Below are 27,358 nucleotides of genomic sequence, written 5' to 3' on the forward strand. Positions count from 1 at the left end.
AATTTTGTTAATTTATTTAATTGTACTGTAAGGTTAAGTGTTAGTGTAACTAAGGTTAGGTTTTATTTTACAGGTAAATTTGTATTTATTTTAGCTAGGTAGTTAGTAAATAGTTAATAACTATTTAGTAACTATTCTACCTAGTTAAAATAAATGCAAACTTGCCTGTAAAATAAAAATAAACCCTGACAGCTAGATTTAGAGTTTTGTCGGTAACGACCCGCGTAGCTAACGCTGGCTTTTTTTCCCCCGCACCTTTTAAATACCGCTGGTATTTAGAGTTCACAGAAGGGCTGCGTTAGGCTCCAAAAAGGGAGCGTAGAGCATAATTTACCGCCACTGCAACTCTCAATACCAGCGGTGCTTACGGACGCGGCCAGCTTCAAAAACGTGCTCGTGCATGATTCCCCCATAGGAAACAATGGGGCAGTTTGAGCTGAAAAAAACCTAACACCTGCAAAAAAGCAGCGTTAAGCTCCTAACGCAGCCCCATTGTTTCCTATGGGGAAACACTTCCTAAGTCTACACCTAACACCCTAACATGTACCCCAAGTCTAAACACCCCTAACCTTACACTTATTAACCTCTAATCTGCTGCCCCTGCTATCGCTGACCCCTGCATATTTTTTTTAACCCCTAATCTGCTGCTCCATACACCGCCGCAACCTACGTTATCCCTATGAACCCCTAATCTGCTGCCCCTAACACCGCCGACCCCTATATTATATTTATTAACCCCTAATCTGACGCCCCCAACGTCGTCACTACCTAACTACACTTATTAACCCCTAATCTGCCGACCGGACCTCGCCGCCACTATAATAAATGTATTAACCCCTAAAGCTAAGTCTAACCCTAACCCTAACATCCCCCTAAGTTAAATATAATTTAAATCTAACGAAATAAATTAACTCTTATTAAATAAATTATTCCTATTTAAAGCTAAATACTTACCTGTAAAATAAATCCTAATATAGCTACAATATAAATTATAATTATATTGTAGCTATTTTAAGATTAATATTTATTTTACAGGCAACTTTGTATTTATTTTAACCAGGTACAATAGCTATTAAATAGTTAATAACTATTTAATAGTTACCTAGTTAAAATAATTACAAAATTACCTGTAAAATAAATCCTAACCTAAGTTACAATTAAACCTAACACTACACTATCAATAAATTAATTAAATAAAATACCTACAATTATCTACAATTAAACCTAACACTACACTATCAATAAATGAATTAAATACAATACCTACAAATAATTACAATTAAATAAACTAACTAAAGTACAAAAAATAAAAAAAGAACTAAGTTACAAAAAATAAAAAAATATTTACAAACATTAGAAAAATATTACAACAATTTTAAGCTAATTACACCTACTCTAAGCCCCCTAATCAAATAACAAAGCCCCCCAAAATAAAAAAATGCCCTACCCTATTCTAAAATAAAAATAGAAAAGCTCTTTTACCTTACCAGCCCTTAAAAGGGAATTTTGCGGGGCATGCCCCAAAGAATTCAGCTCTTTTGCCTGGAAAAAAAAACATACAATACCCCCCGCCAACATTACAACCCACCACCCACATACCACTAATCGAACCCAAACCCCCCTTAAATAAACCTAACACTAAACCCCTGAAGATCTTCCTACCTTATCTTCACCACGCCGGGTATCACCGATCGGTCCAGGCTCCGATGTCTTGATCCAAGCCCAAGAGGGGGCTGAAGACGTCCATCCTCCGGCTGAAGTCTTGATCCAAGCCCAAGCGGGGGCTGAAGACGTCCATCCTCCGGCTGAAGTCTTAATCCAAGCGGCGGCTGAAGAAGTCCATCATCGGGAAGAAGTCTTCATCCTATCCAGGCAGAAGAGGAGATCCGGACCGGTAGACATCTTCATCCAAGCAGCATCTTCTATCTTCTTCCATCCAACGACGAGCGGCTCCATCTTCAAGACCTCCGGCGCGGATCCATCCTCTTCTTCCGACGTCCTAACACAGAATGAAGGTTCCTTTAAGGGACGTCATCCAAGATGGCGTCCCTCGAATTCCGATTGGCTGATAGGATTCTATCAGCCAATTGGAATTAAGGTAGAAAAAATTCAAGTTCAATCGGCAGATTCAAGTTCAATCTGATTGGCTGATTGGATCAGCCAATCAGATTGAGCTCGCATTCTATTGGCTGATCGGAACAGCCAATAGAATGCAAGCTCAATCTGATTGGCTGATTGGATCAGCCAATCGGATTGAACTTTAATATGATTGGCTGATTCCATCAGCCAATCAGAATTTTCCTACCTTAATTCCGATTGGCTGATAGAATCCTATCAGCCAATCGGAATTCGAGGAACGCCATCTTGGATGACGTCCCTTAAAGGAACCTTCATTCTGCGTTAGGACGTCGGAAGAAGCGGATGGATCCGCGCTGGAGGTCTTGAAGATGGAGCCGCTCGTCGTCGGATGGAAGAAGTTAGAAGATGCTGCTTGGATGAAGATGTCTACCGGTCCGGATCTCCTCTTCTGCCCGGATAGCATGAAGACTTCTGCCCGATGATGGACTTCTTCAGCCGCCGCTTGGATCAAGACTTCAGCCGGAGGATGGACGTCTTCAGCCCCTGCTTGGGCTTGGATCAAGACTTCAGCCGGAGGATGGACGTCTTCAGCTCCCGCTTGGGCTTGTATCAAGACATCAGAGCCTGGACCGATCGGTGATACCCGGCATGGTGAAGATAAGGTAGGAAGATCTTCAGGGGTTTAGTGTTAGGTTTATTTAAGGGGGGTTTGGGTTAGATTAGGGGTATGTGGGCTGTAATGTTGGGGGGGTATTGTATGTTTTTTTTTTCCAGGCAAAAGAGCTGAATTCTTTGGGGCATGCCCCGCAAAAGGCCCTTTCAAGGGCTGGTAAGGTAAAAGAGCTTTTCTATTTTTATATTAGAATAGGGTAGGGCATTTTTTTATTTTGGGGGGCTTTGTTATTTTATTAGGGGGCTTAGAGTAGGTGTAATTAGCTTAAAATTGTAATATTTTTCTAATGTTTGTAAATATTTTTTTATTTTTTGTACTAGTTAGTTTATTTAATTGTATTTATTTGTAGGTATTGTATTTAACCCCTTAAGGACCAGCGACGTACCCTGTATGTCGCTGGCCTTTTTTTGGGACTTGATTGTTTTATAGCGTGGTCTTGCCACCAGCGTTGAGACTGCTCTATTCCATAAAGCCTGCTGGAGGGAGGGAATTAATAGCGTGTTCTTGCTAGACTTGTTCTATTATGTCCTGAAAAAACCCTTAACGACCAGTGACATACAGGGTACATTGTGGTCATTAAGGGGTTAATTAATTTATTGATAGTGTAGTGTTAGGTTTAATTGTAACTTAGGTTAGGATTTATTTCACAGGTAATTTTGTAATTATTTTAACTAGGTAACTATTAAATAGTTATTAACTATTTAATAGCTATTGTACCTGGTTAAAATAAATACAAAGTTGCCTGTAAAATAAATATTAATCCTAAAATAGCTACAATAAAATTATAATTTATATTGTAGCTATATTAGGATTTATTTTACAGGTAAGTATTTAGCTTTAAAATGAATAATTTATTTAATAAGAGTTAATTTATTTAGTTAGATTTAAATTATATTTAACTTAGGGGGGTGTTAGGGTTAGGGTTAGACTTAGCTTTAGGGGTTAATACATTTATTAGAGTAGCGGTGAGGTCCGGTCGGCAGATTAGGGGTTAATAATTGTAGGTAGGTGGAGGCAACGTTGGGGGCGGCAGATTAGGGGTTAATAAATATAATATAGGGGTCGGCGGTGTTAGGGGCAGCAGATTAGGGGTACATAGGGATAATTTATGTGGCAGCGGTGTGCGGTCGGCAGATTAGGGGTTAAACATTTTTAATAGAGTGGTGGCGATGTGGGGGGACCTCGGTTTAGGGGTACATAGGTAGTTTATGGGTGTTAGTGTACTTTAGAGCACAGTAGTTAAGAGCTTTATGAACCGGCGTTAGCCCAGAAAGCTCTTAACTCCTGGCTTTTTTCTGCGGCTGGAGTTTTGTCGTTAGATTTCTAAAGCTCACTTGAGCCAAGACTTTAAATACCAGCGTTAGAAAGATCCCATTGAAAAGATAGGATACGCAAATGGCGTAGGGGGATCTGCGGTATGGAAAAGTCGTGGCTGCAAAGTGAGCGTTAGACCCTTTCCTGACTGACTCTAAATACCAGCGGTAGCCCAAAACCAGCATTAGGAGCCTCTAACGCTGGTTTTGACGGCTAACGCCAAACTCTAAATCTAGGCTTAAGATAGATACAATATAACTATTGGTTATATTGTAGCTAGCTTAGGGTTTATTTTATAGGTAAGTATTTAGTTTTAAATAGGAATTATTTACACCGAGATTACGAGTTTTGCGGTAACAGGGGTGCATTGCTAACAGGCATTTTTTTTCACCGCTCCCTTAAGACAACGCTGGTATTACAGGTTTTTTAAAAAAAAGGTGAGTGTAGAGCAGAATTTAGCTCCACATCTCACCTCAATACCAGCGTTGCTTACGGTAGCGGTAAGCTGGTTAAGCATGCTTGTGCACGATTTCCCCATTGGAATCAATGGGGCAGAATCGGCTTGAAAAAAACTAACACCTGCAAAAAAGCAGCATTCAGCTCCTAACGCAGACCCATTGATTCCTATGGGGAAATAAAATTTATGTCTTCACCTAACACCCTAACATGAACCCCGAGTCTAAACACCCCTAATCTTATACTTATTAACCCCTAATCTGCCACCCTCGACATCATCGGCACCTACATTATATTATTAACCCCTAATCTGCCGCTCCGGACACCGCAGCCACCTACATTATCCCTATGAACCCCTAATCTGCTGCCCCCAACATCGCCGCCACCTACATAGGGGTTAATAAATGTAGGTAGGTGTCGGCGATGTTAGGGACGGCAGATTAGGGGTTAATATATTTATTACAGTGGCGGCGATGTCCGGTCGGCAGATTAGGGGTTAAAAAATTTACGGTTTCCAATGTGGGGGGGGGGCCTCGGTTTAGGGGTTAATAGGTAGTTTATGGGTGTTAGTGTACTTTGTAGGATTTTATTTAAGAGTTTTATGTTATAGCGTTAGCCCATAAAACTCTTAAATACTGACTTTTAAATGCGGTAGGAGTTTTGACAGGAGAGGGTCTACCGCTCACTTCTTCCAAAACTCGTAATACCAGCGTTAGGCAAATCCCATTAAAATGATAGGATACGCAATTGACGTAAGGGGATTTACGGTAAGCTCGAGTCTCGTAAGAAAAGTGAGCGGTACACCTGTACCTGCCAGACTCGTAATACCAGCGGGGGTTAAAAAGCAGCGTTGGGACCTCTCAACGCTGCTTTTTAAGGCTAACGCAAGACTCGTAATCTAGCCATTAGTTATTAATAGTATGTTTTATTTAGATTTCTTTTATTATATTTAAGTTAGGGGATGTTAGGGTTAGGGTTAGTCTTAGGTTTAGGGGTTAATAAATTTAATATAGTGGCGGCGACGTTGGGGGCGGCAGATTAGGGGTTAATAAATGTAGGTAGGTGGTGGCGATGTTAAGGGCGGCAGATTAGGGGTTAATAATATTTAAATAGTGTTTGAGATGCGGGAGTGTGGCGGTTTAGGAGTTAATATGTTTATTATAGTGGCAGCGATGTCCGGAGTGGCAGATAAGGGGTTAATAAGTATAATGTAGGTGATGGCGATGTCGGGGGTGGCAGATTAGGGGTTAATAAGTATAATGTAGGTGTCAGCGATGTCAGGAGCGGCAGATTAGAGGTTAATAATTATAATGTAGATGACAGCGATGTTGGGGGCGGCAGATTAGGGTTTAATAAGTGTAAGATTAGGGGTGTTTAGACTCGGGGTTCATGTTAAGGTGTTAGGTGTAAACATAAATTTTCTTTCCCCATAGGAATCAATGGGGCTACGTTACTGAGCTTTACGCTGCATTTTTGCAGGTGTTAGGCTTTTTTTCAGCCGACTCTCCCTCTCATTGATATCTATAGGGAAATCAGGAAATCGTGCACTAGCACGTACAACCAGCTCACCGCTGACTTAAGCAGCGCTGGTATTGAAGTGCAATATGGAGCTCAATACACTCACTTCTTGTCTTTTAACGCCGGGTTTATAAAAACCTGTAATACCAGTGCTGTAGGGAAGTGAGCGGGGACAATAACGTGCAAGTTAGTACCGCACCCCTCATAACGCAAAACTCGTAATCTAGCCGAAAGATAGCAGCATCTTTATTTTTTGATAAAATAACTTCACCATGCAGTATTTTGGGGGTAAATTTGGCGGGAGTGGGGTGTAATATATATATGTACAGTATATGCTAAACTTATATTCATATACATTTATGTGTTAATATGTCTATATACACATTTTAACACATAAATATATATGTATATAATTATATACATATATATTTATATTTTCTACTATCGATGCGCTGCGCTACTTACCCCTTTCGCTGCGCTTGGGTTCTGTGCCGTCTCTGACAGCATCAGAACGAGGCACCCGTTGGAGCCTATTGATGATCGCTCTCGTGAGTGCAATACTTCTCAGCAGTTGCTGACAACTTGTAATACCAGCACACATTAATGTGCACTTGTATTACACAGTGGAGCGCTAATATCGCTTTCACAAAAGCAATATTTAGCGCTCCACTTGTAATCTGGCCCAATATGTTCTATAGGAATTAGTCCAATATGTTTTTAGTGTGTCAAATTTACAGAGGTGCAAAGCTCCTCTAATGTACTTATGTACTTATGTTATCAAAATGATTTTGTTCTCCTTGCTCCTATGCTTACATAGACATGCACTAAAACAAAGGATACCAACAGCACAAAGTCAATTTAATAACCAAAATGCCCAACTTGTATTATCAAAATAGTTTATTTTACAAAAAGAAATAAAACTTGGATGAACAATATCACTAAAATGTGAGTATTTATCTGCTGTAACCTAGATTCCCATCAGTGTTTGATGATCATGAGACTCCAGTGCTGTAGGTGTATCATCTACTAGCTCAGCTAATTGAATACATACTGCTTCTGTCTTACCTATTCCACTTCATTACAAGCGAAATTACAAGAAAATATACAGACATACCAAAATACCAATCTAACAAAAAAATAAATTATATATATATATATATATATATATATATATATATATAAAACACGGAAGGAGACTGCACTCCAAGACCGGACAGGGTACATATCCAATGACTCTGCAACATCCCAGTCCTGGGTGCTTAAATAGCATTCCCAAAAATCTGTGCTGTCACCAGAGTCACAGGCAGTTAACCCCAGTCCGGAATGGGTGCAAGAAACATAGGGGGATTACAAACAAATAATAATACAACACATAGAGATACCCAGCACTCACCAGCTAGCTCACAGCTAAGATTTAAAAACACAACTGGAAAGGTTAGTTACCGCATCTGGACAAATGGGAAAAGCTCAGGCACCTCGTCAAGGTCCTTTCCACTGCCTGAGTCCCTAACACAGCCACATAATGCGTGCTTACAAAGCCAAACAAACTGGGAACAAGGGAGGGGTGTAAAGGTATTTGTAATCACCCAAAGAAATACAAGACACGGAAGGAGACTGCACTCCAAGACCGGACCGGGCAGATATCCAATGACTCTGCAACATACCAGCCCTGGGTGCTTAAATAGCACTCCCAAAATGCTGTGCTGTCACCAGAGTCACAGGCAGTTAACCCCAGTCCGGAATGGGTGCAAGGAACATAGGGGGATTACAAACAAATAATAATACAACACATAGAGATACCCAGCACTCACCAGCTAGCTCACAGCTAAGATTTAAAAACACAACTGGAAAGGTTAGTTACCGCATCTGGCCAAATGGGATATATATATATATATATATATATATATATATATATATATATATATATATATATATATATATATAATTATCTAAAAAATCAAGTGCACAAAAGCACTTCTCATAGTGCAATAAATTTTAATACAATTAAAAATTTACAAAAGATACATTTCCCATACAAATGGGTACTCACAAAAGAGCCCTCAATCAAATGAGGTAAGATGCAGGCACAGGCATATAAGTTAAAGTTGTAACTCTTTCCGGTGTTGTAATCCAAAGCTCTTTTTTCCCTCAGACTCACAGAATGTATTGCTATTACTACTGAAGAGTAGCAATTAAAGTCATCAGTACCAGTTATAGTGGCAGGGAAATATAAATGGTCAAATACCTAGGCTTGCTGGATTAACCGCACATTCACTAGTGGTATAATGGGTCTCCAGATTTGCCTAATCGGTATATTTACCAAATTGTTTGTAACTATAGCAAACAAATGTTTGTAAAAAACGCCAGATGCCAGGCATCGACGTGACGTGACATAAGGTGGGCGTGGCCTAACACGTTTCACGGAGGATCCGCTTCATCAGAGGCTTTTGACAGCCCACCTTATTGCTGACATTGAAATACAGGCCAGAAGCACGCCCACCTCTACGTCACGATATATTCCAACCAATTAGGTTTACCAAAAATTGTTCTATGCGGCTTGCACAAAAACAAATGTGAGATTAAACAAAATCTTAGTGTCAGTTTTCGCTTTTGTTATAATCCTTAGAGGCTGTCATTGCAGCGTTTCTTTTGTATTGGCTATTAAATATCCTGTCAATATTATACATTTTTGTGCCAAAATTTACAGCGAAAACAATATATATTTATGTACCATATTAAATATAAGTGCCATTAATAAATAAATCTTCATAAATCTTATAAAAGAGGGCAATACAGTATAAAACATACAATCACACAATTATCTTATATACATACAATAAAATACATTAAAAATATATATATATTTACATATGCGCACATTTAAGATCTACCCATTGAATCATATATTACCAGCATTGTTTTAAAATTAAAAAAATCAGGAATAAAACCAAAAGTTTTAGGAATTCGAAAGAGCAAGAAAACTTGTTAGTGCAGAATTGTAAAAGGGGGGAGCAATTCCTAATTTACTAATGTTAATGTTTACCAACTATAAAGTCTAATCTGCAATTATAGCCTCTATGCAATGTTGTTAAAATATATATAAAATATAATAATAATTTGTTTTTTGGACTCCCATATATAAATGTGGTCAGTCTGTGCAAAAACCCCATAATTATATTGTTTCAAGGCATGGGTATGTACTATTTACTCCAAATTTGGATTTATCAATTATCATATGAGATAATTTTCATCTACAAAAATCCTAAGAGTACTGTATACTGATAAAGTAGATATCAATCTTCAGAAATCAACGGGGGAGGGGGGGAGATTAAGATACCACACTTCTACACCAAAAAGGCCTGAATATCCAACTCCCTATTCATTCCCAGGAGTTTCAGAGTTTGTAAACGGTGTATCCAAAAGGTTTCTCCCTGTATCAAAAGGAGTAATCTATTCCCCCTTCTTTTGTCTAGGACCACCTGTTCTATTGCTTTGAATCTAAGACCAGAATTGTCATTATTATGAAAATCCCTAAAATGATCAGTGACACCATGTATCACATTTCCCTTTTCAATTTTCTTTAGATTTTCCATTACTCTTCTTTTGATAGTTCTATTTGTCCTTCCTATATATTTTTTTTTTTTTGCAAGGACATTCTAACAAATACACCACATACTTAGAATGTCAATTCATAATATGTCTAATCTCTGTTGTATGTCTATTAGAACTAGAGGTAACTTGTTTATTATCATGATGAATTATTGGACAAGTGTTGCACCCCTTCCTATTACGCTTAAAAAAAAACTTTGATTGATTTATTTAAGCAATTTCCCTTCCCATTTTTGGTGTTTTGCCTTAGTTTACTGGGTGCCAGAATTTCCTTAATGTTTTTGTTTTTTCTAAAAGCTACTCTGGGTATGGGATCCAAAGTTTTATTTAAAAGGGGATCCTGTAAAAGGACATGCCAATGTTTCCTGATCGATTTTTTGATCTTCATTGATTCCCTGTTATATTTAGTTAGGAAAATGTTCTTCTGCATGTTTTCTTGTCATCTTTCTTTTTGACAGTCTAGCAGAGTTGGTCTGTCTAGATCTTTAGCCTCTTTGTAACTTGATTCAATCATTTAATTTTGGTAACCATTTGCCCTGAATTTATTTTTCAGTTTGCTTGATTCTTGTTCAAAAGCAACCATATTAGAACAATTCCTTCTGCCCCTCTGGAACTGGCCAAATGGAATGTTATTTATCCAGTTATGATGCCCACTAGAGGCATGCAAATAGCTATTGGAATCTGTACCCTTACTATATAGATTGGTGATAATCCATTCCTGTTCTGAAGACAAAACTATATCTAGGAATTCTATTTGTTTTTCACTGTTTTTCTGGGTAAATTTTAAGTTGTAATTGTTGTTGTTAACATACTGAAAAAATGTGTTCACCGAGTTCTCATCCCCATTCCAAACAATAATAATATCATCTATAAAACGTTTCCATAGAATGATATTGTTTAGATGGGGATTGTTGTTCCAGATAAAATTTTCTTCCCATGATCCCATGTATAAATTTGCATAATTGGGAATAAATACCCAATATTATGGGTCTTCCTGGTGGTTTTTCCTGATTCTTTTGGATCTTTGGCAGGTGGTAAAAAATTGCCACCTTGCATTTATCCTGAAGAAGAAAACTATATTCCTCCTTTGTAATTGTTCCACCTGCCAAATAATCATCCAGAAATGATTTCATTTCTTTTATAAATTGATTTGTGGGATCTTGTTTCAATTTCTTATAGGTTACCACATCACTAAGGCCTAGATTTGGAGTTCGGCGGTAGCCGTCAAAACCAGCGTTAGAGGCTCCTAACGCTGGTTTTGGGCGCCCGCTGGTATTTGGAGTCAGTGATTAAAGGGTCTAACGCTCACTTTTCAGCCGCGACTTTTCCATACCGCAGATCCCCCTACGCCATTTGCGTAGCCTATCTTTTCAATGGGATCTTTCTAACGCTGGTATTTAGAGTCGTTTCTGAAGTGAGCGTTAGAGCTCTAACGACAAGATTCCAGCCGCCTGAAAATAGCAGGAGTTAAGAGCTTTCTGGCTAACGCCGGTTTATAAAGCTCTTAACTACTGTACCCTAAAGTACACTAACACCCATAAACTACCTATGTACCCCTAAACCGAGCTCCCCCCACATCGCCGCCACTCGATTAAAATTTTTAACCCCTAATCTGCCGACCGCCACCTACGTTACACTTATGTACCCCTAATCTGCTGCCCCTAACCCCGCCGACCCCTATATTATATTTCTTAACCCCTAACTTGCCCCCCACAACGTCGCCGCAAGCTACTTAAAATAATTAATCCCTAATCTTCCGACCGCAAATCGCCGCCACCTACGTTATCCCTATGTACCCCTAATCTGCTACCCCTAACACCGCCGACCCCTATATTATATTTATTAACCCCTAATCTGCCCCCCTCAACGTCGCCGACACCTGCCTACACTTATTAACCCCTAATCTGCCGAGCGGACCTGAGCGCTACTATAATAAAGTTATTAACCCCTAATCCGCCTCACTAACCCTATCATAAATAGTATTAACCCCTAATCTGCCCTCCCTAACATCGCCGACACCTAACTTCAATTATTAACCCCTAATCTGCCGACCGGAGCTCACCGCTATTCTAATAAATGTATTAACCCCTAAAGCTAAGTCTAACCCTAACACTAACACCCCCCTAAGTTAAATATAATTTTTATCTAACGAAATAAATTAACTCTTATTAAATAAATGATTCCTATTTAAAGCTAAATACTTACCTGTAAAATACATCCTAATATAGCTACAATATAAATTATAATTATATTATAGCTATTTTAGGATTAATATTTATTTTACAGGTAACTTTGTAATTATTTTAACCAGGTACAATAGCTATTAAATAGTTAAGAACTATTTAATAGTTACCTAGTTAAAATAATAACAAAATTACCTGTAAAATAAGTCCTAACCTAAGATATAATTAAACCTAACACTACCCTATCAATAAAATAATTAAATAAACTACCTACAATTACCTACAATTAACCTAACACTACACTATCAATAAATTAATTAAACACAATTCCTACAAATAAATACAATTAAATAAACTAGCTAAAGTACAAAAAATAAAAAAGATCTAAGTTACAGAAAATAAAAAAATATTTACAAACATAATAAAAATATTACAACAATTTTAAACTAATTACACCTACTCTAAGCCCCCTAATAAAATAACAAAGCCCCCCAAAATAAAAAATTCCCTACCCTATTCTAAATTAAAAAAGTTACAAGCTCTTTTACCTTACCAGCCCTGAACAGGGCCCTTTGCGGGGCATGCCCCAAGAATTTCAGCTCTTTTGCCTGTAAAAAAAAACATACAATACCCCCCCCCCCAACATTACAACCCACCACCCACATACCCCTAATCTAACCCAAACCCCCCTTAAATAAACCTAACACTAAGCCCCTGAAGATCTTCCTACCTTGTCTTCACCATACCAGGTTCACCGATCCGTCCTGAAGAGCTCCTCCGATGTCCTGATCCAAGCCCAAGCGGGGGCTGAAGAGGTCCATGATCCGGTCAAAGTCTTCATCCAAGCGGGGCAGAAGAGGATCTTCCATCCGATTGAAGTCATCATCCAGGCGGCATCTTCGATCTTCTTCCATCCGGAGCGAAGCGGCAGGATCCTGAAGACATCCAGCGCGGAACATCCATCCGGACCGACGACTGAACGACGAATGACTGTTCCTTTAAGGGACGTCATCCAAGATGGCGTCCCTCGAATTCCGATTGGCTGATAGGATTCTATCAGCCAATCGGAATTAAGGTAGGAATTTTCTGATTGGCTGATGGAATCAGCCAATCAGAATCAAGTTCAATCCGATTGGCTGATCCAATCAGCCAATCAGATTGAGCTCGCATTCTATTGGCTGTTCCGATCAGCCAATAGAATGCGAGCTCAATCTGATTGGCTGATTGGATCGGCCAATCGGATTGAACTAGATTCTGATTGGCTGATTCCATCAGCCAATCAGAAAATTCCTACCTTAATTCCGATTGGCTGATAGAATCCTATCAGCCAATCGGAATTCGAGGGACGCCATCTTGGATGACGTCCCTTAAAGGAACAGTCATTCGTCGTTCAGTCGTCGGTCCGGATGGATGTTCCGCGCTGGATGTCTTCAGGATCCTGCCGCTTCGCTCCGGATGGAAGAAGATCGAAGATGCCGCCTGGATGATGACTTCAATCGGATGGAAGATCCTCTTCTGCCCCGTTTGGATGAAGACTTTGACCGGATCATGGACCTCTTCAGCCCCCGCTTGGGCTTGGATCAGGACATCGGAGGAGCTCTTCAGGACGGATCGGTGAACCTGGTATGGTGAAGACAAGGTAGGAAGATCTTCAGGGGCTTAGTGTTAGGTTTATTTAAGGGGGGTTTGGGTTAGATTAGGGGTATGTGGGTGGTGGGTTGTAATGTTGGGGGGGGGGGTATTGTATGTTTTTTTTTACAGGCAAAAGAGCTGAAATTCTTGGGGCATGCCCCGCAAAGGGCCCTGTTCAGGGCTGGTAAGGTAAAAGAGCTTGTAACTTTTTTAATTTAGAATAGGGTAGGGAATTTTTTATTTTGGGGGGCTTTGTTATTTTATTAGGGGGCTTAGAGTAGGTGTAATTAGTTTAAAATTGTTGTAATATTTTTATTATGTTTGTAAATATTTTTTTATTTTCTGTAACTTAGATCTTTTTTATTTTTTGTACTTTAGCTAGTTTATTTAATTGTATTTATTTGTAGGAATTGTGTTTAATTAATTTATTGATAGTGTAGTGTTAGGTTAATTGTAGGTAATTGTAGGTAGTTTATTTAATTATTTTATTGATAGGGTAGTGTTAGGTTTAATTATATCTTAGGTTAGGACTTATTTTACAGGTAATTTTGTTATTATTTTAACTAGGTAACTATTAAATAGTTCTTAACTATTTAATAGCTATTGTACCTGGTTAAAATAATTACAAAGTTACCTGTAAAATAAATATTAATCCTAAAATAGCTATAATATAATTATAATTTATATTGTAGCTATATTAGGATGTATTTTACAGGTAAGTATTTAGCTTTAAATAGGAATCATTTATTTAATAAGAGTTAATTTATTTCGTTAGATTTAAATTATATTTAACTTAGGGGGGTGTTAGTGTTAGGGTTAGACTTAGCTTTAGGGGTTAATACATTTATTAGAATAGCGGTGAGCTCCGGTCGGCAGATTAGGGGTTAATAATTGAAGTTAGGTGTCGGCGATGTTAGGGAGGGCAGATTAGGGGTTAATACTATTTATGATAGGGTTAGTGAGGCGGATTAGGGGTTAATAACTTTTTTATAGTAGCGCTCAGGTCCGCTCGGCAGATTAGGGGTTAATAAGTGTAGGCAGGTGTCGGCGACGTTGAGGGGGGCAGATTAGGGGTTAATAAATATAATATAGGGGTCGGCGATGTTAGGGCAGCAGATTAGGGGTACATAGGGATAACGTAGGTTGCGGCGGTTTACGGAGCGGCAGATTAGGGGTTTAAAAAAATATGCAGGGGTCAGCGATAGCGGGGGCGGCAGATTAGGGGTTAATAAGTGTAAGGTTAGGGGTGTTTAGACTCGGGGTACATGTTAGAGTGTTAGGTGCAGACGTAGGAAGTGTTTCCCCATAGGAAACAATGGGGCTGCGTTAGGAGCTGAACGCTGCTTTTTTGCAGGTGTTAGGTTTTTTTTCAGCTCAAACAGCCCCATTGTTTCCTATGGGAGAATCGTGCACGAGCACGTTTTTGAGGCCGGCCGCGTCCGTAAGCAACTCTGGTATCGAGAGTTGCATTTGCGGTAAAAATGCTCTACGCTCCTTTTTTGGAGCCTAACGCAGCATTTGATTAAACTCTCGATACCAGAGTTAAATTTATGGTGCGGCCAGAAAAAAGCCCGCGGAGCGTTAGCAGCCCTTTTACCGCCGAACTCCAAATCTAGGCCTAAGAATGTTAGTTGCTTCTGCAATATAGTCTTCCCTATTTAGTATGACTATACTGCCCCACTTGTCTGCCTCCCTTATCACTACAGTAGGGTCATTCATTAAGCTTAATAGTGCTTTTTTCTCAAACATATTCAAGTTGAACTTCTGTTTTTCTTAATTTTCAAAAGATTTACATATATTGGTAAGCTCTTTCTCTACCAATTTATAGAATACAGGGATACAATTCCCCTGGGACTGAACTGGGAAAAAAACTGACTTGGGTTTAAACAAGTTCTTTTGTACTTCCATGTTTCCCCCAAGTTCTAAGTTTTGTAAAATATTTAGAGTGTAATCGGCAAGACCATCTTTCCAACAATTTTGACTTATACTTTCTGTTTCTAAGGAGATTAACCCATGTAAGGTATCCATATCATTTTCATTTATTTGGTTTTCTATTTTTCCTGGGTTCTTTTGAAAATGTCTAGTGAGTGTTAATTTTCTTATAAATCTGTTTAGATCTATAAAAAATTTGAAAGATTTGGGTCCCTGCGTGGGGGCAAAACAGAGTCCCTTTCTCAAAAGGCTCAGTTCTGCAGGATTTGATTCCCTTTTCAATATATTAAATATTTTAGTACACTCATGTCTTAGTTATATTTTTTCCTTTTCGTTTCGTATAGTTCTTCCTCCTCGCTGTCCTCGTCGGGACTCTATAGGTATTTTTTGCGCTACTGTCTTGTGCATATAGTGGGTTATTGGTGGTGTCTCCCCCCCAAGTCCTCTCTATTGGTGGTCTGGTGGGTTTTTCCCACTTGTCTAAAAAAGATGAGGACACAGAAGACGATTGTGCAGTCATGTTATATTCCAAATTCCTATCTCTACTTTTATCATATTTCAGGGCGTTTTTCTCCTTTTTGGTGAAAAGGTATGTATTTCCATTACTATTATGTTGTTGTTGATATGTTTCTTTAGTTTGGAAATATCGGGATACATTATTTTGTTTACCTTGATGTCCCATTCGTTCCTCATAATCGGAGTTCTTTCTCCAATTTTGATTCTTGTTATATCCCTTATTCTTATTATGAAATTTCTCTTTATGTGTATTTTTCCCTTTCGGCTGTCCATTAATATAGGTTCTAGTGTTTTGACCATAAGTGTTACATTTTTGATGTGAGTTATACTTTAGTTGGTTTGATTTTGGTTCCCCCTTTCCCAACTTCCTAATGATGGGTGCTTTTGCTATTGTTTGTACCTCAATAACCTGATCTATATCTACAGACCCCCTATAGGGGGTTTTCTATATTCATCACATTACTCAACTCTTTATCGTTCTCCTGATTAGTTTCTTCTAGATGCTCTAACCAATCTCTTTTTAATTTTCTGTTTTATATATATATATATATATATATATATATATATCTATACACACACACATATATATATATATATATATATATATATATATATATATATATATATAAAAACAAAATCCAAGAACTACTAGAAAATGCAGTATCCATGCTTGCAATAGGGTGCATTATCATAAAAGCATGGAATGATTTTTGAAGAGCTCTCTATATATAGATATATTAAATTTCTTCTCAATCTAGGTCTTTGTTTCCCTTTGGTATTTAGATGGAAACTTTTTATTTCTATGTAACTGTTCACATCTACTTTTTTTTTATTTTTGTTATGTTTTTGGTATTAAAATTATCATTTTCTTAATAGATCTTTAAATCAAGAAAGGACTGGTTGAAAAAGTTAACCAAGTTCTATGAAAAGTGTTTAGATACTGTATAAGACACTAATTATAGCTCTAAGCATGTAAGTGAGAGATTTGTGTTGTTTTAATTGTTTTATGTGTTTCCTCTATCCTGCATTATTGTTTTTATTATTTTTATGATATATTTTAATAAATAGATTATACAATATCTCCATCTACATGAGTGGTGTAAAACTTTGGGATACCACCAATTATTCCACATGCTGACTATACGCAGAGCTGGATTACAGCCCTGAATATTGTAAGTAATATCCATTTAGATCTAAGAGCCTGACATTTTTTTTTAATACACAGTATTGCGTTATGTATTTTTTTGTTTACTTTAATGCTGAATTTGTGGGAGAGCTGGAAGGTCTTTGGAGGATAAGAGAGGATACCATGCTCTGCCTATATTTATTTTTATTTTTTTCATACACATTCACTTTATTTTTAAAGTCATCAGTGGGCAAAGCTTGGTAGCCATTTCAAAGTGACCAGAAACAATAGTAATTTTAAAATAACTTTTTTACGGTTCCTGCTGCATTATAAAGAAAGGGGTGAAGGATGCTATTTGCAGCTTAATCTAAAGTAAGACTTTAAGATGACTAAGGTGTAGACTGTCCCTTTAAGGGAACTATGAAATCAGAGGATTATGAAAGCATTTTATACCAAAAAGTACTTCTCAGTGTCAGACAACTAAGTATCTGTTGAAGATCATGGGTTGTCCAGCAAAACAATGATACAAAACACATCCCAAAGTACAAAAGTATGGCTGGAAAGGGGAAAAAATGTTTTAGGTTGACCAGCAATTAGTCTTAATCTCTATATAATTGAAAATCTTTAGAAAGAGATGAACTCTGCTATTGAGAAAAAGGAATCCTGCAAACATTCAAGAGTTTGAACAAATAGCATTTAGAGAGTTTCTTGTATAAAATGTCAGTTGAAAGGCTTTTTTTTCTGTTTAACACCTCTAGATATCCCATGTTGGTGGAACAACTGATATTTTCTACTTTCTCCACATTCCTCAGCCCATGAAATAAAACATTTGACACAATATTCACTTGGTCCTGGCCCCTTTGGACCTCTCATTTTCATGTAAGGAATTCACTACATGAATTCTCTTTTCTGGGAAATTCCCCTTTCTCACATATGCATCCTTTGGACCTGCCACTTTCACATGCTGGTTCCCTTTCACTACTTCCTGTCTCTCTATTGCAGTCTCTGTCATCGAATGGTCCTGACTCACTCTTTCTCTTGCAGGAAAATCTACAATTTGAGGCTTCTCTCAAGGATATTGACACTCTCCCTGGCTGCATTGCTCTCACCCCTATTATTGGACAAGGTCAGAATGAGGAAGATTTCAGAACCGGACTCAGATCTCTTTACGCCATGCTGCACTCCCTGAAAGGCCAACACACAATCTCAGTAATCAGAGGAGAACCAATGTATATAACAATAACAGCAACTGTATTGTAATCTATAAATGCAAAAAGCGATAATAAAAAATTCAGTTAATCCTACCCTTCTATAGATACATTAGTATATACAAAAGCAAACATGAACCTGCATTTTCAAGATACGCAATGCTACATTATTTCATAGATTATAAACTCTGTAGCAGAGAAATATGACATTATACAATTAATATCACTTCACTGAAACCACAATAACTCTCATGTTTTTAAAAGGATGCTAAACCCCAAAAATGGAAAATTCTTTCATGATTCAAATACAGCATGCAATTTTAAGCAACTTTCTAATTTACTTCTATTATCAATTTTTCTTTGTTCTCTTGCTATCTTTATTTAAAAAGCAGGTATTTAAAGCTTAGGAGCCAGCCTTTTTAGGTTCAGCACCGTGGATAGCGCTTGCTTATTGAGGGCTACATTTAGCAAACCAATAAGCAAGCATTACAAAGGTTCTCCACCAAAAATGGGCTGGCTCTTAAGCTTTACATTCTTTTTAAATAATGATAGCAAGAGAACGAATAAAAATTGATCATAGAAGTACATTAGAAAGTTGCTTAAAATTGCATGCTCTGAGGCCTATTTATCAAAGGTCTTGCGGACCTGATCCAACAGTGCAGATCAGGTCCACAAGACCTCGCTGAATGCGGAGAGCAATAAGCTCTCCATATTCAGCATTGCACCAGCAGCTCACATGAGCTGCTGGTACAACGCCACCCCCTGCAGACTCGCAGCCAATGGGCCACCAGCAGGGGATGTGTCAATCAACCTGATCGTACTCGATCGGGTTGAATTGTGGCGATTCCTGTCCGCCTCCTCAGAGCAGACGGACAGGTTATGGAGAAGCGGTCTTTAGACTGCTGCTTCATAACTGCTGTTTCTGGCAAGTCTGAAGACTCAACAGAAACACGGGCCCTCAAGTTCCATACGGAGCTTGATAAATGGGCCTCTTAGTCTGAATCATTAAAGACAAAAATTGGGTTTAGTGTCCCTTTAAATAATTAATTTGATGTTTACAATGTCTCCACTGGGTCATGTTTTTCACCAGTACTTTACTACCATAACTACTCTTCTCTGCATTCCTCATATGAATAAGCAGATGAAATTATCTGCTGCACTCATGTCATCATAGACTAAATCATCATATAAACCATATACATACAAACTCATGCACACTGTGTTGCAAACCACGGAAAGATATAGTACAATGCCTTTAGCTATTTTATGATCAGTATTTGAATATAACACTGTCACTCTCTAACAGTGTAAATATAGCCGGTATATTGTCAGGACTAGAAACCACTACACAGGATACTCCACTTTGGTTATTCTCAGGTATTTAAGCAAATGCATCAAGTGAAAGCAAAACACAAGGTTTGTCACATTTCTCGTTATAGGTGTATATTCACACTTCTTATTACAGGTATAGGATCTTGTATCACTCTTGGTATACAGAAGAAGTGATAATATTCGAAGTCAACCTTCTCAAAAAGTAAATAATGGACAAGCTTGGTTACTCACTGTTATCCGGCCTCACTCATGCAAGATGGCGGAGTTACTGTTGTAAACCGTTTCACCGGACAGCGTTACCTGTGGAAAGCCTGTGACTTGTATTTCTTTTGGCAGCAACCTCCAAATGCTGCAATGTTTAACCAATTTTCACCATATGTAGAAATAAAAGTCTTGTGAGAGACAGAGCATTAAATCAATGCAGTAGATTTATTCGAATAAACAAACAGGTGAACACCACTCCACACAAGGGAGGTTCACAGCAGCTGTCAATACCGTTTAGCGGCAGGAAACGCATCGGATGTGGCTGTGAGGTGTGTGTGGAGTGGTGTTCACCTGTTTGTTTATTCGAATAAATCTACTGCATTGATTTAATGCTTTATAAACCATATATATAGATCCCAAACATTTTAACTCTTGTTGCCTAGTCACCTAAATAATGACAAAAATGAATCAAATAATCTTCCAAATTAAGTCCCTTGGGGACTCTAGTTTGGAGGCTAGAGTTTCTTAGGCCTAGATTTGGAGTTTGGCGGTAGCCGTGAAAACCAGCGTTAGAGGCTCCTAACGCTGGTTTTAGGCTACCGTCGGTATTTGGAGTCAGTCAAAAAAGGGTCTAACGCTCACTTTTCAGCCACGACTTTTCCATACCGCAGATCCCCTTACGTAAATTGCGTATCCTATCTTTTCAATGGGATCTTTCTAACTCCGGTATTTAGAGTCGTGGCTGAAGTGAGCGTTAGAAATCTAACGACAAAACTCCAGCCGCAGAAAAAAGTCAGTAGTTAAGAGCTTTCTGGGCTAACGCCGGTTTAGAAAGCTCTTAACTACTGTGCTCTAAAGTACACTAACACCCATAAACTACCTATGTACCCCTAAACCGAGGTCCCCCCACATCGCCGCCACTCGATTAAATTTTTTTAACCCCTAATCTGCCGACCGCCACCTACGTTATCCTTATGTACCCCTAATCTGCTGCCCCTAACACCGCAGACCCCTATATTATATTTATTAACCCCTAATCTGCCCCCCACAACATTGCCTCCACCTGCCTACACTTATTAACCCCTAATCTGCCGAGCGGACCGCACCGCTATTATAATAAAGTTATTAACCCCTAATCCGCCTCACTAACCCTATAATAAATAGTATTAACCCCTAATGTGCCCTCCCTAACATCGCCGACACCTAACTTTAAACATTAACCCCTAATCTGCCGACTGGAGCTCACCGCTATTCTAATAAATGTATTAACCCCTAAAGCTAAGTCTAACCCTAACACTAACACCCCCCTAAATTAAATATAATTTAAATCTAACGAAATTAATTAACTCTTATTAAATAAATTATTCCTATTTAAAGCTAAATACTTACCTGTAAAATAAATCCTAATATAGCTACAATATAAATTATAATTATATTATAGCTATTTTAGGATTTATATTTATTTTACAGGTAACTTTGTATTTATTTTAACCAGGTACAATAGCTATTAAATAGTTAAGAACTATTTAATAGCTAAAATAGTTAAAATAATTACAAATTACCTGTAAAATAAATCCTAACCTAAGTTACAATTAAACCTAACACTACACTATCAATAAATTAATTAAATAAAATACCTACAATTAAACCTAACACTACACTATCAATAAATTAATTAAATACAATATCTACAAATAAATACAATTAAATAAACTAACTAAAGTACAAAAAATAAAAAAGAACTAAGTTACAAAAAATAAAAAAATATTTACAAACATCAGAAAAATATTACAACAATTTTAAACTAATTACACCTACTCTAAGCCCCCTAATAAAATACCAAAGACCCCCAAAATAAAAAAAATGCCCTACCCTATTCTAAATTACTAAAGTTCAAAGCTCTTTTACCTTACCAGCCCTGAACAGGGCCCTTTGCGGGGCATGTCCCAAAGAATTCAGCTCTTTTGCCTGTAAAAAAAAACATACAATACCCCCCCCAACATTACAACCCACCACCCACATACCCCTAATCTAACCCAAACCCCCCTTAAATAAACCTAACACTAAGCCCCTGAAGATCTTCCTACCTTATCTTCACCATACCAGGTTCACCGATCGATCCAGAAGAGCTCCTCCGATGTCCTGATCCAAGCCCAAGCAGGGGGCTGAAGATGTCCATGATCCGGCTGAAGTCTTCATCCAAGCGGGAGCTGAAGAGGTCCATTATCCGGCTGAAGTCTTCATCCAAGCGGGAGCTGAAGAGGTCCATGATCCGGCTGAAGTCTTCTATCAACGGCATCTTCAATCTTCTTTCTTCCGGATCCATCTTGTAGACCTCCGACGCGGAACATCCTGCTGGCCTGACGGACTACCGACGAATGAAGGCTCCTTTAAGGGACGTCATCCAAGATGGCATCCCTCGAATTCCGATTGGCTGATAGGATTCAATCAGCCAATCAGATTGAGCTCGCATTCTATTGGCTGTTCTGATCAGCCAATCAGAATTAATTTTCGAGAGTTGAAGTTGCGTTAAATATGCTATACGCTCCTTTTTTGGAGCCTAACGCAGCCATTCTGTGGACTCTCAATACCAGAGTTATTTTAAAGGTGCGGCCAGAAAAAAGCCAGCGTTAGCTACGCTGGTCGTTACCGACAAAACTCTAAATCTAGCCGTAAGTGACTTAATTCAGAATCTGATTTAATTAAATTTTGGTTTAAGAGTTTATTATCTATGAATAATTTAGTAATTGTTTATCTTGAAAATGCAGGCTAATATTTCTGTTTTATATACTAATGTAGTTATGGAAGGGCAGTAACTATAGCATCACTGTTTTTTTTTAATCAGTAGCTTTTTGGCTAGGTTTTAAAAAAGTGTGTATCCAATGTGTATGTTATTCAACATGGAGTACGGTATAATGCCGAAACGCGCCATCTAGGACTGAATTGCACAATATTTTGTTATTCCAAAACCATTATGCTAAGATGGAAAAAAAAACTGCCAAGTAAAGCTTAGGTAATGCATCTTCTCTGAAGAGGTTAATCTCAGCTTCAGTTCCTTTTCACTGTTTTACTATTCATAGTATAGTGTGACTTTTCCAGCATCACAATTTAAAGTGTACACTGCAAATATAATTTTTGGGCCAGATTACAAGTGGTGCACTAATTTTTTATCGCTTGTGAGCTCTAACCGCACTCAAGGTAACCCTACACTTTACTTCAGTTTTCAGGGTGTGCTAAGTCTTCTAGCGCTTTTTGGGCTTTTGTTTGAGCACAAGCCATAGCTTTCAAATTGTAATATCAGCGCTAATTAGCACGGTCATAATATCCATTAAAAGTAATGGGTGCACTAAACCTTCTCTGGTAAATCTGATTTACCATGGACTTGTTATATCAAGTTGTGCACTAATGTTAGCTCAGTCTAGCGATACTGATTATCGCATCCTGCAAGAGCATTAGCACACCATTTGTAATCTGGCCCTTTATAATTAAAAGCTCATATTTTGAAATATACATAGAGGCATATTTAAGAAATTTCTTGCGGACCTGATCCGACAGTGCGGATCAGGTCCGCAACACATCGCTGAATGCGGAGAGCAATACGCTCTCCACATTTAACATTGCACCAGCAGCTCTCAAGAGCTGCTGGTGCAACGCCGCCCCCTGCAGACTCGCAGCCAATGGGCCACCAGCAGGGAGCTGTCAATCAACCCGATCATACTCGATCGGGTTGAATTGTTGCTTCATAACTGCTGTTTCTGGTGAGTCTGAAGACTCATCAGAAACATGGGCCATGGACTTAGCTATGTTCTCTTTTTAGATGTGAGTGAGTTTATTGTCCTTAAGTATCAAAACTATCTTTGTTTTTGTTTGCTTTTTCTTTCATCCATTGGATATCAGCAGATATATATTTATTCAGATCCTGCTACAACTCCTTTGTACAGTAGCAATAACCTGGTAGTGAAATTAATGTCTAAATTATATATATTTTCCCATTTTGAGATACATTACCTTTCTTTTTCTGCAGCAGTGCTTTTTTGAATTCAAGAAGCAACGCTGGTTTACTCTAGTATAGCTTTTTATTAATTTCAGCTTATCCTGACTCCATGACCTAATTTGCTTTCTTATGGAAAGAACTGTCTGTATGAAATGTGAAATGGGCTATTAAATGTTTCTTGTAGTAATAGGTTAACAGCAAACAGAACAACAAAGAAACACAGTCAAAGGTTAAAGAAATAAAGAAAAAATGCCATTGCTGGAAAAGTGTTAAAAGCGAATAGACAATAAATTAGCAACACGTCAACTAAGTACCTCAATAGCCAATTTCTACTCATCATAATATTTTTTCACATTCATTATCGATACTTTATTTTTCAAAGGCAAATATTGTAGGATTTTATAAGAAAGTAGGATGTTAACAGTGAGTAAGTGTTTAACAAATGACCCAGTTGATAACATTTATGACCACAATCAGGAAAGAAAATATATAGAAATGACTTTCAGGCTCTACAGGAGATAACAAATATCAAAATAATTTATGTTATGCATTTCAATCTTTCGACTTGGAATTTGAAAAATAACAGAATATATAAATATAGAGACAGCTCATAATATGTGCTAGGTTGGATTTCTCAGCTTAGCTCCCATTAGTTGCAAACTTGCTGGGGAGGATGACTTTGCAACAATGAATATAACAATGACCTGCCAGTCACTGTCACATATTTACTGATTTTCTTCCAGCATGGAAAATTCATCTGAAAAAGAGTAATAGTAAATTTGACCAGAAGTAAATGATCTACCTTTTTCTTTGTCTAAATGTTCTGTTCCTTTTTATCCTATTCTTTTTGTCCCTAAAAATTCTTCTTCCTCTTCTTAACCAGACCCTAGGGGCCAATTTATCAAAGCTTCAACTGTGAATGCGCTGAAAGTCTGCGTCAAATTAGACACAAAGTTGATCCACTCTAGTTAACACAGCATCAATGTAGAAATGTTTGACATAATATACGGTCCTGCAAGATCAATCCGGCGCAAATCGTTGCTTGCGTTACAGATCATCCGCCTTTTCTTTCGACTCTATTCAAGAGTATTACTGATGATCCGCCTTCACATTTGACTCTGTTTGACCCTCTGACCAATTTGTCAAACATTCAACAGGTACACTCACGTCTATTCTGATGCAGCGTACCTATGCTTCAAACCACCACCTCTGAGGCCGCGAATGCCATAGAAATTAATGGGAGTCTGAAAAGGTTTTGTTCTATGCAGTTCTTCATCGCAAACAGTTAACAATGAACATGCAGAATATTTTTACATTTGTGATACTTTTATGATGTGGAAGGAGGATATTAATGAACCATCTGATTCATGAAGTATAATAAAAATGTTTAATGTCCCTTTAACCTTTTGTGATAACAAAATATATTAAGATCTGCCCTTATTACTAAATAAAATCAAGTAAGGAGATGTTACCCTACTTAAGGGTTATGTCTCACCTCTCTGTCGTAGAGTTCATTACAAAGCAAGGGGACACATTATTTATACAGGAATGAAAGAAAAGAACACAGTCCCTGACTTTTCAGACGCAGAAGGAGGAGATTAATCAACCAGCAACAGGCTGCACAAGTAGATGTGCGTCAACAAATGCATTGATAATAAAAGGTAATGCCTGTGTGGCAGCAGCACTAGTAGATATAGGGATAGAAATGAAATAAATACATTGCATAATATAGCTAACTTTCTTTTTTTGGTAAATCTAATTGCACCATGTTTAACGCATGTAATACAAATCCCACTCTCCACTTCGTACCAAATTTGATGCAATACTTCACACCAAATTTGACTCAATACTCAAACTCCTAAACAACCCACAAACAAGTAATATTTTCCACCACTTTTTATAGGGAAATGCATAATCACATGATTAATGAAATCAGCCAAGCTTATTTAAATATTAAATTAAATTAAATACATTTTCTACTATCACTAACAAATCAAATTGCTCTATATTTGTGTCATTGATCACTCATCAGAACTTTTAAGTGCCATTTGTTACATTGTGTATTATACTTAAAAAGTATGTATATGTGAAATTAGTGTTAAAGATAAACATTGATGATGACATTAGGCCACACAGTGTAATATTTTTGACAATGATTTTAATAATCAAATGATGTTTGATTCAATATAATCTTAAGCTGATAGCTAAAAGGGATAGTCTACCTAACATTAAACTGTCATGAATCATATACCGCAGAAATTAAAATCACCTCTTTAATGTCATCCTATTTTCTTCCTTCTCTTGAATTTCATTTTCATTAAGAAATGTCATCTTAAATGCCAGACCATTTTTTAACACGTGTAGGATTGGTGTTTAAATTTAGACTTCAATCAGGAAGTGATACTCAGGTGCAGAAAGAAAACTGTCCCAACTCTTAAAATATCCATTGTTTGCAAATAAATACATATAATACCCTGATTACATGTTATATTTGCAATTATTCTTGCTCAAAATAATAATATATTTACAATATATACATATAGTGGTATAAATAAACACAGAGATATGAAAGACAACATTGTTCTATTAGTTTAGGGACATGCAAATATGTTTGCAAAAGATTTCTGACATAACACACACACACATATATATATATATATATATATATATATATATATATATATATATATATATATACTGTAAATATATATATATATATATATATGTGTGTGTGTGTGCAAAGATATTTGTACAAATTCTAGCATTAATAATCATTTAAAAACAAAAAACAAAACATGAGATAAGCATATCATGATTTCTAGAAATAAAAATACACATTAATTTATGTGAAAATATCATATATCAGATTTTTTTTTCCTTGGACATTAAAAAGATGAAAAATAAAAGATTAGCTTTAGAAAAATGTGCTTGTTCATGGACAGTAATGAAATGGTATAAATAAAGTTGGAAAAAACAGAAAAAATTGTCTTCATTTGAAGGAGATTCAGGGTAGATCATTTGAAAAATAAGGATATCCGTGACATTGATGACTCTTATTTATCAAAAGTCCCATGTTAATCGTGCCGGACTTGACGCGTGTGTTTTTGACAGACTTGTTGATAAATAAGGCTATCGAATGTAGATTCGCGCCAGCGATGTATGGCGAGCATATAGCCCATCACGAATGTGTTGAGATTGAAGCCTTGATAAATCAGCCCCTAGATCTCATCTCTAAACTTCAAACCCTTCTTCCCCTATTACAGTTCCTGATAGACCTCTTATTGCTGCACCTGATTTGTCACCTAGCCAATTTTTTTCCCATGTACTTCCATTATTAGCTGTTAATTTAGGGCTATTTGCTAGCTGGACTTGAGGTCTGAATCCACCAGTGGAACAGAGATTATCTACTGAGGTTAGCATAACCATTTGGAGGCAGCTGGGAAAAAGCCTGCTGAATAGGAGCATCTTATAACAAGTTTTCACATGCAAAATTATTGTTTTCAATACTGTACTATATTTTGTCTTTCTTAACAAGGGTATTTAAATGTAAACAAATAGTCAACTAATTGAAAGCCTTTTATA

This window comes from Bombina bombina, chromosome 4, assembly GCF_027579735.1.
Source record: "Bombina bombina isolate aBomBom1 chromosome 4, aBomBom1.pri, whole genome shotgun sequence".
Lineage (NCBI taxonomy): Eukaryota > Metazoa > Chordata > Amphibia > Anura > Bombinatoridae > Bombina > Bombina bombina.